The sequence below is a fragment of the Chiloscyllium punctatum genome, chromosome 16 (genome assembly GCF_047496795.1).
Source record: "Chiloscyllium punctatum isolate Juve2018m chromosome 16, sChiPun1.3, whole genome shotgun sequence".
NCBI classification, from domain to species: domain Eukaryota; kingdom Metazoa; phylum Chordata; class Chondrichthyes; order Orectolobiformes; family Hemiscylliidae; genus Chiloscyllium; species Chiloscyllium punctatum.
The window spans coordinates 30,281,240-30,291,770 of NC_092754.1; positions in this window are offsets into that span (position 1 = coordinate 30,281,240).

Below are 10,531 nucleotides of genomic sequence, written 5' to 3' on the forward strand. Positions count from 1 at the left end.
CTCCTAAGTCAGATGTAGCAACACAATCATTTCACCAGTTGTTTTTTTTTGTTTTTTTTTATTAGATTCCCTACAGTGTGGAAACAGGCCCTTCAACCCAACCAGTCCACATCGACCCTCCGAAGAATAACCCACCCAGACCTATTTCCCTCTGACTAATGCACCTAACACTATGGGCAATTTATCATGGCCAATTCACCTGACCTGCACATCTTTGTGACTGTGGGAAGAAACCATGACAATTAACACCTCCACCCCTAAATGACTCTCAATAAACCAATCGTTCATCTGTCGATCCATCCAGTTAGGCAAATCACGATGACTAGACTCAAATATAAGAACAGATGCTATAAATCTGAAATATAACCGAAAAACTCAAGAAATATTCAACAGTCCTGGCAGCAAGAGAAGATTAAAACAGATTTAACATTTCTGATGAAAGTTTCTTGACCTGAAGCATTAATTGTCTCACTGTCCACAGAGGCTGCCAGTCTTGATGAGTATTTCCAACATTTTCTGATTTTTGCTTAAGGTCTCAACCTTGAATTCAACAATTTCAGACCATAACCATTGTTCTTATTTTTCCATGTAGCATATGTTGGCAATTGTTTCACTTGTAGCTATTTACAGCTTCTCTCGATCCATATTTTGTTTCTTTATTTGTCTATTTCCATTTATTTTTGCCTTGTATCATTAATCTCCTCTGTCTCACAAGCCTTCCTTTTTTTCCCTCCTACTTTTACCAGTCTCTGTCCTTGTTTAAACATTGACACAGCTTTAATTCTTCAGTCATTGACCTGATATGTTAACTACTCTCTTCAGACCTGCTGAATATTTGTAGCATTTTCTCTTTCTTTTTCAGCTTTCATGGTATTTTGGTTTGTGTGTAACTCTGTGTATGGATTTCAGCTTTTCATAACATTTATAAATGACTTGGATGAACGTATACAGAGGAGAAAGTGAGGACTGCAGATGCTGGAGATCAGCGTTCAGAGTGTGGTGCTGGAAAGACACAGCAGGTCAAGCAGCATCTGAGGAGCAGGAGAATGGATGTTTTGGGCATAAGCCCTTCATCAGGACCTAATGATGAAGGGCTTATGCCCAAAATGTCAATTCTTCTGCTCCTCGGATGCTGCCTGACCTGTAATGTCTTTCCAGCTCTACGCTCTCGACTCTGAACATATACAGAGACAAATGTGCTTGTTTGCTGACTTCACTGAGATTAATAGCTGAATAACTTGTGTAGGTTGGAACAGAGCTTTGCAAAAAAATGTAGCTTGGCATAGTGATTGTATGAGGTCAGCCAGCTGAATTTCATAGAATGAGTTCCCTGACTGGGGCTGGTAATCTGGTTCAGTCAGGGAGCCCTGGCTGATATATATAAAGGGGTGTGTTAAAAATACTGACACTCGGAGAGCTAACTATGAAGAAGCAATAGTCAAGGACTGTTCATGTGCAATTAAAAGGTGACGTATACTGGCCTCTGTGGAATTATTTCAATAGGTGAGCTAGAAAAGCTGTGGTAAACAGACTTCTATGGAGTAGTATAGGTCTATCCATTTTAGACCTAAAACAGATGGATAAAAGGTATTTTCTAAATGGTGAAAAGCAAGAATTGTAGAGAAATTCGGGGGTTCAACCACAGAAATTACTAAATGAGAGTGGATAGGCTTAAAAACATTAAAATGATTGGTATAATGGCCTTTATCTCAAGAAAACTAGAATATCAAGAATTTAAAATTATATTACATTTCTCTATAGTATATCGGTTATGGATGTATTGAACATTTAGCGACAACGTGTTTTTGAAAAGAAAGACATCCAAACTAAAAGATTGCAAAGAATGTAAATTCAGTGGTGTAAAATTCCAGCATGAATTATGACTTGGTAGTGCCGGTGTTGGACTGGGGTGGACAAAGTTAAAAATCACACAACACCAGGTTATAGTCCAGCAGGTTTATTTGGAAGCACTAGCTTTCGGAGCGCTGCTCCTTCATCAGGTGGTTGTGCTGCATGAATTACAATGAGTTCTGAAGAAACCTCAGACAGCAACATTACAAAAGGAAAAATGTCATTCACAAAAAAAAACTGTGGTCTCCACTGGGCTGTGTCCTAGATGGTGGGCAAAATAATTTTAAAGAAAGACAGTTCTGGGTGAAAAACATGTTTGTGCTTTATCCTTCCAAAAATAAATGGAAAAGGGAATTTAAAAAAAAATTGTAACTCCTGGTCTCTGTGTGCAAGTGTGTCAGAGAGCTGGTGACCTGCGGACCCGCACATGCTTGAAGTTCCATTCTCCTAAAGTGTACTGTGGAAAGAACTTAGACCTGACACTCCAACATGTGAAGGTAAAGATAAATTAAGTTTGCCTCTGATTGCTGAAACAGTTCATCAGCAAAGCTACTGTTGAAGAAAACTGGGCAAACTCCAAACAGCTAACTGCAGAATCATTCCACTTCAAGCCACTCACCATCCTGACTTAGAAATATATTGCTATTTTTCCGTGTCACTGTGTCAACATCTTAGAACTCCCTCCCTAATGGTATTGTGGCTGTACCTGGACCAATTGAACTTCAGCTTTCAAGATGGAAGCTCATTACCACGTTTTTCAAGGGCAGTTGGAGAGGTGCAATAAATATAGTGACACCCACGTCCCCTTACTGAAATTTTTAAATTGAGTTGAACCCCAGAACAGATTCAAAGAGGTTGAACAACCTTCTTTGTTCCAACATTTGTATTTACCTATCTAAATCTTGGTATTTGGTTGCTGGAGAGCTATAATCCCCTTTTGATCAATTAGATTCTAATACTAGACAACATCATTCCTTTAACCAATATTTTAAGCCAGCTTAGCAGTGGTACATTCATCAGTGATTTGTTAAGTTATGGGCTGACGTCAGACTCCATTACATAGCCTGACATTTCATTCCAGTGAAAGATAATCAGACAAATAGCAGCAGACCGTAGCTACCCATGATAAAGGTCTAGACATAAATAATTAACCACTCTCTGTCATAAGTAGATATTGTATTCACTCGTATGATTATCATCCCTTCCAGATTGTCATGGAATCTTTTAGAATTAAAGATTAATCTCTGGATCCTCTTGCAAGCAAAACCAGTTGAAAATCATAGGGTCATTTTTATTATCTATTTTAATCAAGCCAGATGGACAGCACACAGCAAGGCTACAACACACCCAGTACACAATGTAGCCATGACATGAATATTGTGGTAAACAGGACAATAGACAGAGCAGTAACTGCAATAAGTGTTGTGGAAACTGTGGCCCCAATCCTGACTGACTGATATATGTACCAATCAGTGGTGAGAGCATGTGGTGGGTTAGTGATCTTAATCAGTAAAGATTAAAAACAAAGGAAATGCTAGAAACAAAAATAAAACATTAAATGCCAGGTCTTCCAGGTCCTCACATGACTTCTATCGAGTTTCAAGGAATAGCAACTCTTGGTACTTACTCCCCACATTAGCCTCAAACACTGAGGTCACTAACAGTGCCACACCTACCTCTGCACTGGTTGAAATCAGCTGAATGAGCAAAGGCATTAAACATCTGGTTCCTGACTACCTCCGGCATCTCCAACTTGTATTTTAGATGCTTGTCTTTGGAATTTCCTTCCTCAAAAGGCAGTGGATACAGAATTTTAAAATATTTTTAAGGCATAGATAGATAGATTCTTGATTTCCAAGGGAATGAAAGACTGTCAGGGCTAAGCAGGAATGTAAAGTTGAGGTTAAAATCAGATCAGCCATGATCTTCTTTAATGACATTGCAGGTTTGAAGGGCTGAGTGGCCTACACTTGTTTCTTGTTTGTACATAGGATATCTGATTATGTGTTCTGCCACTGTGATGCAGGCTTTTGCATACACCAGGCCATATGGACCTGATGAGGAAATAGCTACATTAGCCCCATTACATGTGAACTAGATGCGGGTGACATACAGAAAGATTCAAGAGAATTTTATTAGTCATGATATATACATATTACAATCGCAACCATGACAAGCTGAATCTTATGTATTTTTGACTAAGTTACATTGAGATTTTTGGAGGGTTTCTTATGCAAGGCCTAGGTAAATTTCTTGCCATATCTCACTAACCTCACCTTATTAACTACCTAGCCAACCCTGATGTCCTTCCTGTTATCCGATTTTGAATCGCACTTTACTACACTCAGTTCCTGGAACAACTTGCCACCAATGTTCTCTCTAAGCCTCATAGCCACTGGAAAGTTTTGTGCAAGTCAATCAGTGTAGAGACCTTCCACAGTGAACTTTGTCTCCAACTGTCTTCCCTGTCCCATTAATCCTGACATTATCGCTTAACGATGCCCACTTTGGTTCTCGATATTCCTCTTTTGGAGGCTATGGTGGTGACAATCACTACCAATAATTACCCCTCTCCTGTAGCTTACCATGTCCTCCAAAGCAGTTCTGCTTACCCCACATTGACCTTGATTTGCACTTCCCCCACCATCCTTAACCCTATAGCTACACGTTGCCTCTCCTTTTTTCCCGGTCTTGACTCCCCCCACCTTTTTGGCAAGTATTCCCCTGTTTTCCCGACAGAACCCATCCTCTCACCCTTCACTTTCCCAAATAATCGATGCACCTGGGATCATATTCATCTCAGACATCCCACCAACTTCAATACAAGTCTCATGGACCTGACTGACCAGGCCCCTGACAGATGGTACATGACTCCACTGCCTGATTGTAATGGTCCTACAGGACTCACTGTTACCAACTCCCTGGACTATATTCAGGTATAACATCTATCCTCAAGTAAGAGTCAATTCATGTAAAAGTCAACCCCCTATGTTGTGGTTCTGTTCGCCGAGCTGGGAATTTGTCTTGCAAACGTTTCGTCCCCTGTCTAGGTGACATCCTCAGTGCTTGGGAGCCTCCTGTGAAGCGCTTCTGTGATGTTTCCTCCGGCATTTATAGTGGCCTGTCTCTGCCGCTTCCGGTTGTCAGTTCCAGCTGTCGGCTGTAGTGGCCGGTATATTGGGTCCAGGTCGATGTGTTTGTTGAGAGAGTCTGTGGATGAGTGCCATGCCTCTAGGAATTCCCTGGCTGTTCTCTGTTTGGCTTACCTATGACAAGCAACATGAATTCGACTGGGACAATACTACCATTATAGAGCAAGCCAAACAGAGCACAGCCAGGGAATTCCTAGAGGCATGGCACTCATCCACAGACTCTCTCAACAAACACATCGACCTGGACCCAATATACCGGCCACTACAGCCGACAGCTGGAACTGACAACCGGAAGCGGCAGAGACAGGCCACTATAAATGCCGGAGGAAACATCACAGAAGCGCTTCACAGGAGGCTCCCAAGCACTGAGGATGTCACCTAGACAGGGGACGAAACGTTTGCAAGACAAATTCCCAGCTCGGCGAACAGAACCACAACATAGGGGGTTGACTTTTACATGAATTGACTCTTACTTGAGGATAGATGTTATACCTGAATATAGTCCAGGGAGTTGGTAACAGTGAGTCCTGTAGGACCATTACAATCAGGCAGTGGAGTCATGTACCATCTGTCAGGGGCCTGGTCAGTCAGGTCCATGAGACTTGTATTGAAGTTGGTGGGATGTCTGAGATGAATATGATCCCAGGTGCATCGATTATTTGGGAAAGTGAAGGGTGAGAGGATGGGTTCTGTCGGGAAAACAGGGGAATACTTGCCAAAAAGGTGGGGGGAGTCAAGACCGGGGAAAAAGGAGAGGCAACATGTAGCTATAGGGTTAAGGATGGTGGGGGAAGTGCAAATCAAGGTCAATGTGGGGTAAGCAGAACTGCTTTGGAGGACATGGTAAGCTACAGGAGAGGGGTAATTATTGGTAGTGATTTTCACAACGAGCACCCGAGCTACAAATCTTCTCCGAAACTTTGTCAACCCCCTATTTTTGGCCAAAAAATCTGGAATTTTCATATATATCATGCAAAAGTCAACCCTAGTTCTTCACAGATAACAGATTGACATAAATGTTACGAAGAGGAAAGGAATTTTTTTTTGCTATTATGTGTTTTGATATACTTGAAAATTTGGCTGTTTTGTTGAGTGTGTTTGCTGTGCTGCTGGCTATAGGTGTTATATTGGCTTCACACAGGAAACACTCCCCCATTTCCTCCTGACAAGCAGCCTGTCTGTATGTCTGCACAAAAGAACATGTCATTGCAGTACCATTGATACCTTTTGGCTCTGCCTTCAGCACCAGTATGCTAACAGAGATGACATCGTACAGCGTGGATGTTGCAAATAAGTATGTAAACATTTAGAGAGCAAGCGAGTAGCCCTGAGAGGCTGCATGGTCCAGTCCATCAGCTGGGTAACTGTCATTGCGCAGTGTCCTTGCAGCAATCATTCAGTGCTAGTAGCTGGTTTACCCACAGTGCAGTGCTCTGTGCTTTCTAAGTGCCCCTGCAATTGGATAGAAGAGGTGCCATGAGAATCCTGAAGTTGTAAATGTTGGATGCCAATATGCATGGACAAGGGGTGCATGTGGATAGTGCCTATGGATAGCTTCATGAGATTCTGTTTCATGTTGAACAATGTGTAGACCTTTTGCAGGTAGCCATGAGCTGAAGTTGCCAGGACCCCTCTGACTTTCATGATCAGACTTTGCAATGTCTAGTTTGGTAAGATCGGAGGCTGAATATTGATGAAGCATGTTGTGTTGTTAATAATGTGTTTAATTCGCTATTATACCTCTTATCTGACAACCTGCAGTCTGGCAAGAAATTCACCGTGCCACCCATCACATGCATTATAGATGCAGCAAACTGCTCCTGATTTCAAAATAGGTCTCAGTAGACTTCTTGTGTGATTCTACTGCAAAACCCACCATAGTCTACATTGTTCAAGCCCCTATAAGATTCTGCTGTATGTGGCTAAACTAATACTAAACTATTCAGTTGTAAACAATCCCATTAATGTGTCAAGTTTCAAGTGACTAAGTTCAGATGTGTCTGAGATCTTTGTATTCTGAGGTTACATGCTATGATACGCTGATATTATCAGGAGCATGTCTCTTAAAGGTAGATTGCATCACAGATGGAAAAGCCAGTAAAAATTTACAACTATTTCCAATAGTTCCTGTTCTTTATCCCCCTCTGGGATACTCAGTGAGACAGAACACACAGCATGTCTGTACATTTGATGATGGTACATCATGTTTCACTCTTTACATGGTTGAAGGTTGGAATATTGTAAATATATACTTATTTTTAGGATACAGCCAATGCTGATATTTGTCTCTATCCCTTGTTTGTATGTTTTTATTACATGCTCAAAGCATAAAAATAACATATTCTCTGGTTACAGGGTAAGAATTTGTCTTTATGCAAGATGTAATAACATTCTTTAAGCAAGAGCAAAATAAATTACAAAGGAAAAATCATTATAAGTACCAGATATAGATGTATTTTAAAGTTGCCCATCAGCTTCAATACAACAAATCCAAAGTACTGAAAACTTGCTCCAAGGCAAGTTTAACCATAAGGTGGAGGTGTGAGTAAAGCAATGTAACATCACTGTTAAACATGAAAAATTGAGGAAATGCAAAGATATGTTCTTTAAGTTTTTCATCCTGCACTCAGTAGGACATCTTGCAAAAATACAAATTCAAGGGGCAAGCTCAAAGTTTTACTGCTTCAGAGGAGAGTACTGGTTATAGTGTGAGAGGCAAGTGCACTTTAATTGGTAGAGATGCAGATGTGATGCAACAAAAGGGCCCTGTTCTGAGCTACATATCACTATGACTCTGTCACTGTAGCTTTTGGTATGGAGAGTGCATCCACTAATGCTGATTAACAGTTAACAGCTAGACCTTGTTTAAAGCTTCAATCAGGCAGATTGTCTCTGACTCTAATTGGTTAGAGCACTGCCCTGAGAAATGAACTAGGGAATGGCTATCACCTAAAGGTGAAACAGGCACAGTTCAAGTATGTGGTCCTCTTGTCTGCAAAGGATTGTCTGCCCTGTATATTAATATATTTTCATGCATATAAATGTTGCTTTTCTCCTTATATTTGTGTTCTTGTGCAATATTCTGATGAGTGCAGGATGAAAAGCTTCAATAAAACATGTCTTTCTTCAGTAATACTCAAATTCTTTAATATGTTAAAAGTATAAAAACAGCTACGTGAATGTCAATTTTATTTATACTGGAAGTGGAGATATAACTCAACCCTATGCTGTGTAATTTATGCACAAATACTGTCCAATGAATCTTTGAAATCCTCTAAATTACAGTAACAATTAATTATCAAGTATATATTGTGTAATAGTAAACAAACAATAATTTTATAACTGTATAATTAGTAGCTGGTAACATAAAAAAGGGCTGAAATTGTGTCACAGGGGATTGGTGGAACTGTTGTGACATGATAACTAAATGAGGTAGCACCTCCGACTGGAAACATTTGAGAAATTCTCTATTCTGTATTACACAAAACCAGTAAAGATTAACAGAGCATTTTCTAAATAAAAGATAGAAGTGGCTGCACCAGCTAAGTAGTGACACTGATTCAAACAATTTACTACTTAAACATTATAAATAAATGTCACTATAAGGACAATAGGGCTGCTCTCTCATTGTATAGCGATGACTGCTGGATGTTTAACATCAGCTACGCCTGGAGGACCATTAACTCAGTAAAAGATGCTCTTTGGTCTGCCTGAAACCTGTTGGTCTTCCAAAACAAAGAGTTGACCTTGATGAAATGTAGCAGACTAGCACATTCCAAGATCCAGGACTAAGTGCTGAGGGAGATGGGGCAGCTGCCACCAAGGTGCAATGGGGAAAAAAACATTGTCTAAGGTCTTCCTGCTGAAGTTAAATGAGGGTCCATTCAGTTATCAGACTCTCCTGGTGCCTCAAGTGCACATAAATATAGTCTGGTTTGTTTGGATAGTCAAACTTCAATGTTTTTTTTGTTTCCTTGATATGCTACTCTACAGAGCCAAACTGCATTTATTACTGTTTTATATATGTGTATATATATATATATATATATATATATATATATATATATAAAAGACTGCTGGTCATTTAATCTGAGTGTCACCACACCTCAAAGTGAGGGGAAAGGTTAAGAAAGAGAGTCCTTCATGGTCACCTCATCCAGTGCAGGCATCAAACTCAAGCTGCTGGTATCACCCTGCATTACAAACCAGCTGTCCAGCCAACTAGCTAACTGACCCCAAATATGAGTATATCCAGCAAGAATTAGTAGAATGTAATCTGTAGTCCTTGTTCAGTTTTAACAAGTAAATATTGTATCAATGCCATATTGGCAACAGAATGGTATCTATAATTATGATATAATTATCAGCCATCACACTAGATTAAGGCCATCAGTTTAGTTGTAAGCATTTTATAACAGCACTAATTTGCCATTAGGAGATGTTGATTTGTTCATGTGAACTTCGGATGTAATTATTTGTAACTCTACCCAATGTCCCATTATTACAGTATAAAGGTTCAGCATCATCAACAACAACAACAATTTGTGTTTATATGGCATTGTTAATGGAGTAAAACATCCCAAGGCACTTCACATGACCAGCATGAATAAAATTTGACACAGAACCACAAAAGCTTTGAGAAACAGATTTCAGGATGTGTTTTCAAGGAAGAAAGAAATGTGGAGCCATTTCAGAATGGAATTCCAGAATTCTACTTAGTGCTTTACTAACTGAAGGAACGATACCAAAGGTAGAGACATTAAAATAAGGAACACTCAAGACATTGTAGTGGGTTTGACAAATATCCCAAAAGGTTATAGTGCTGAAGGGAATCATGGTGATTTTGGAAGGAATAATGAAAATTAAGACTTGGCTCAGCTGGGGATCAATGATAGATAGAAAACACAGGGGTAATATGTGAATGGGACTTGGTGCTAGTTAGGTTGTGGAAAGTAAAGATTTGGATGGCCGTAAATGTACGAAGGATGGAAGGTGGCAGGCTGGTAGGAACAGTTGAACCAGCCAGGTGCAGGGGTAACAAAGTCGTGGATGAGGATTTCACTAACAGATGAGCTAAGACAGGAACAGCCCAGAGCTACTTTGGAAGAGGAAGCAGGCTATTTTAGTGAAAACTATGGATATGTGGTTAGGGGTTCATGCAGTGGTTAAGCAGACACCAAGAGTTGGATAAACAGTTAACACTGTTCCAATCTTCACAGATGCTGCCAGACTTGCTGAGTATTTCCAGCAGTTTCTGTCTTTATTTCAGATTTCCAGTATCCACAGTATGTTGCTTTTTGGTTATGAACAGTTGGATTCAGCTTTGGTAGCTGCTAGGACGAGAGATGGAGTTTATGGCTAAGGAATGGAGTTTATTGTGGATATAAAAGACAATGCAATGGTAGTTCATAGAATTTTAAACAAATCCTAATATTTCTGGTTTAAATTGTATTGGATGATTCTCGTCAGTATTGTGTTAATTGAGGGATGCAATATTCTGGATGTGAGGGAAAGGGATCTATGCTTCT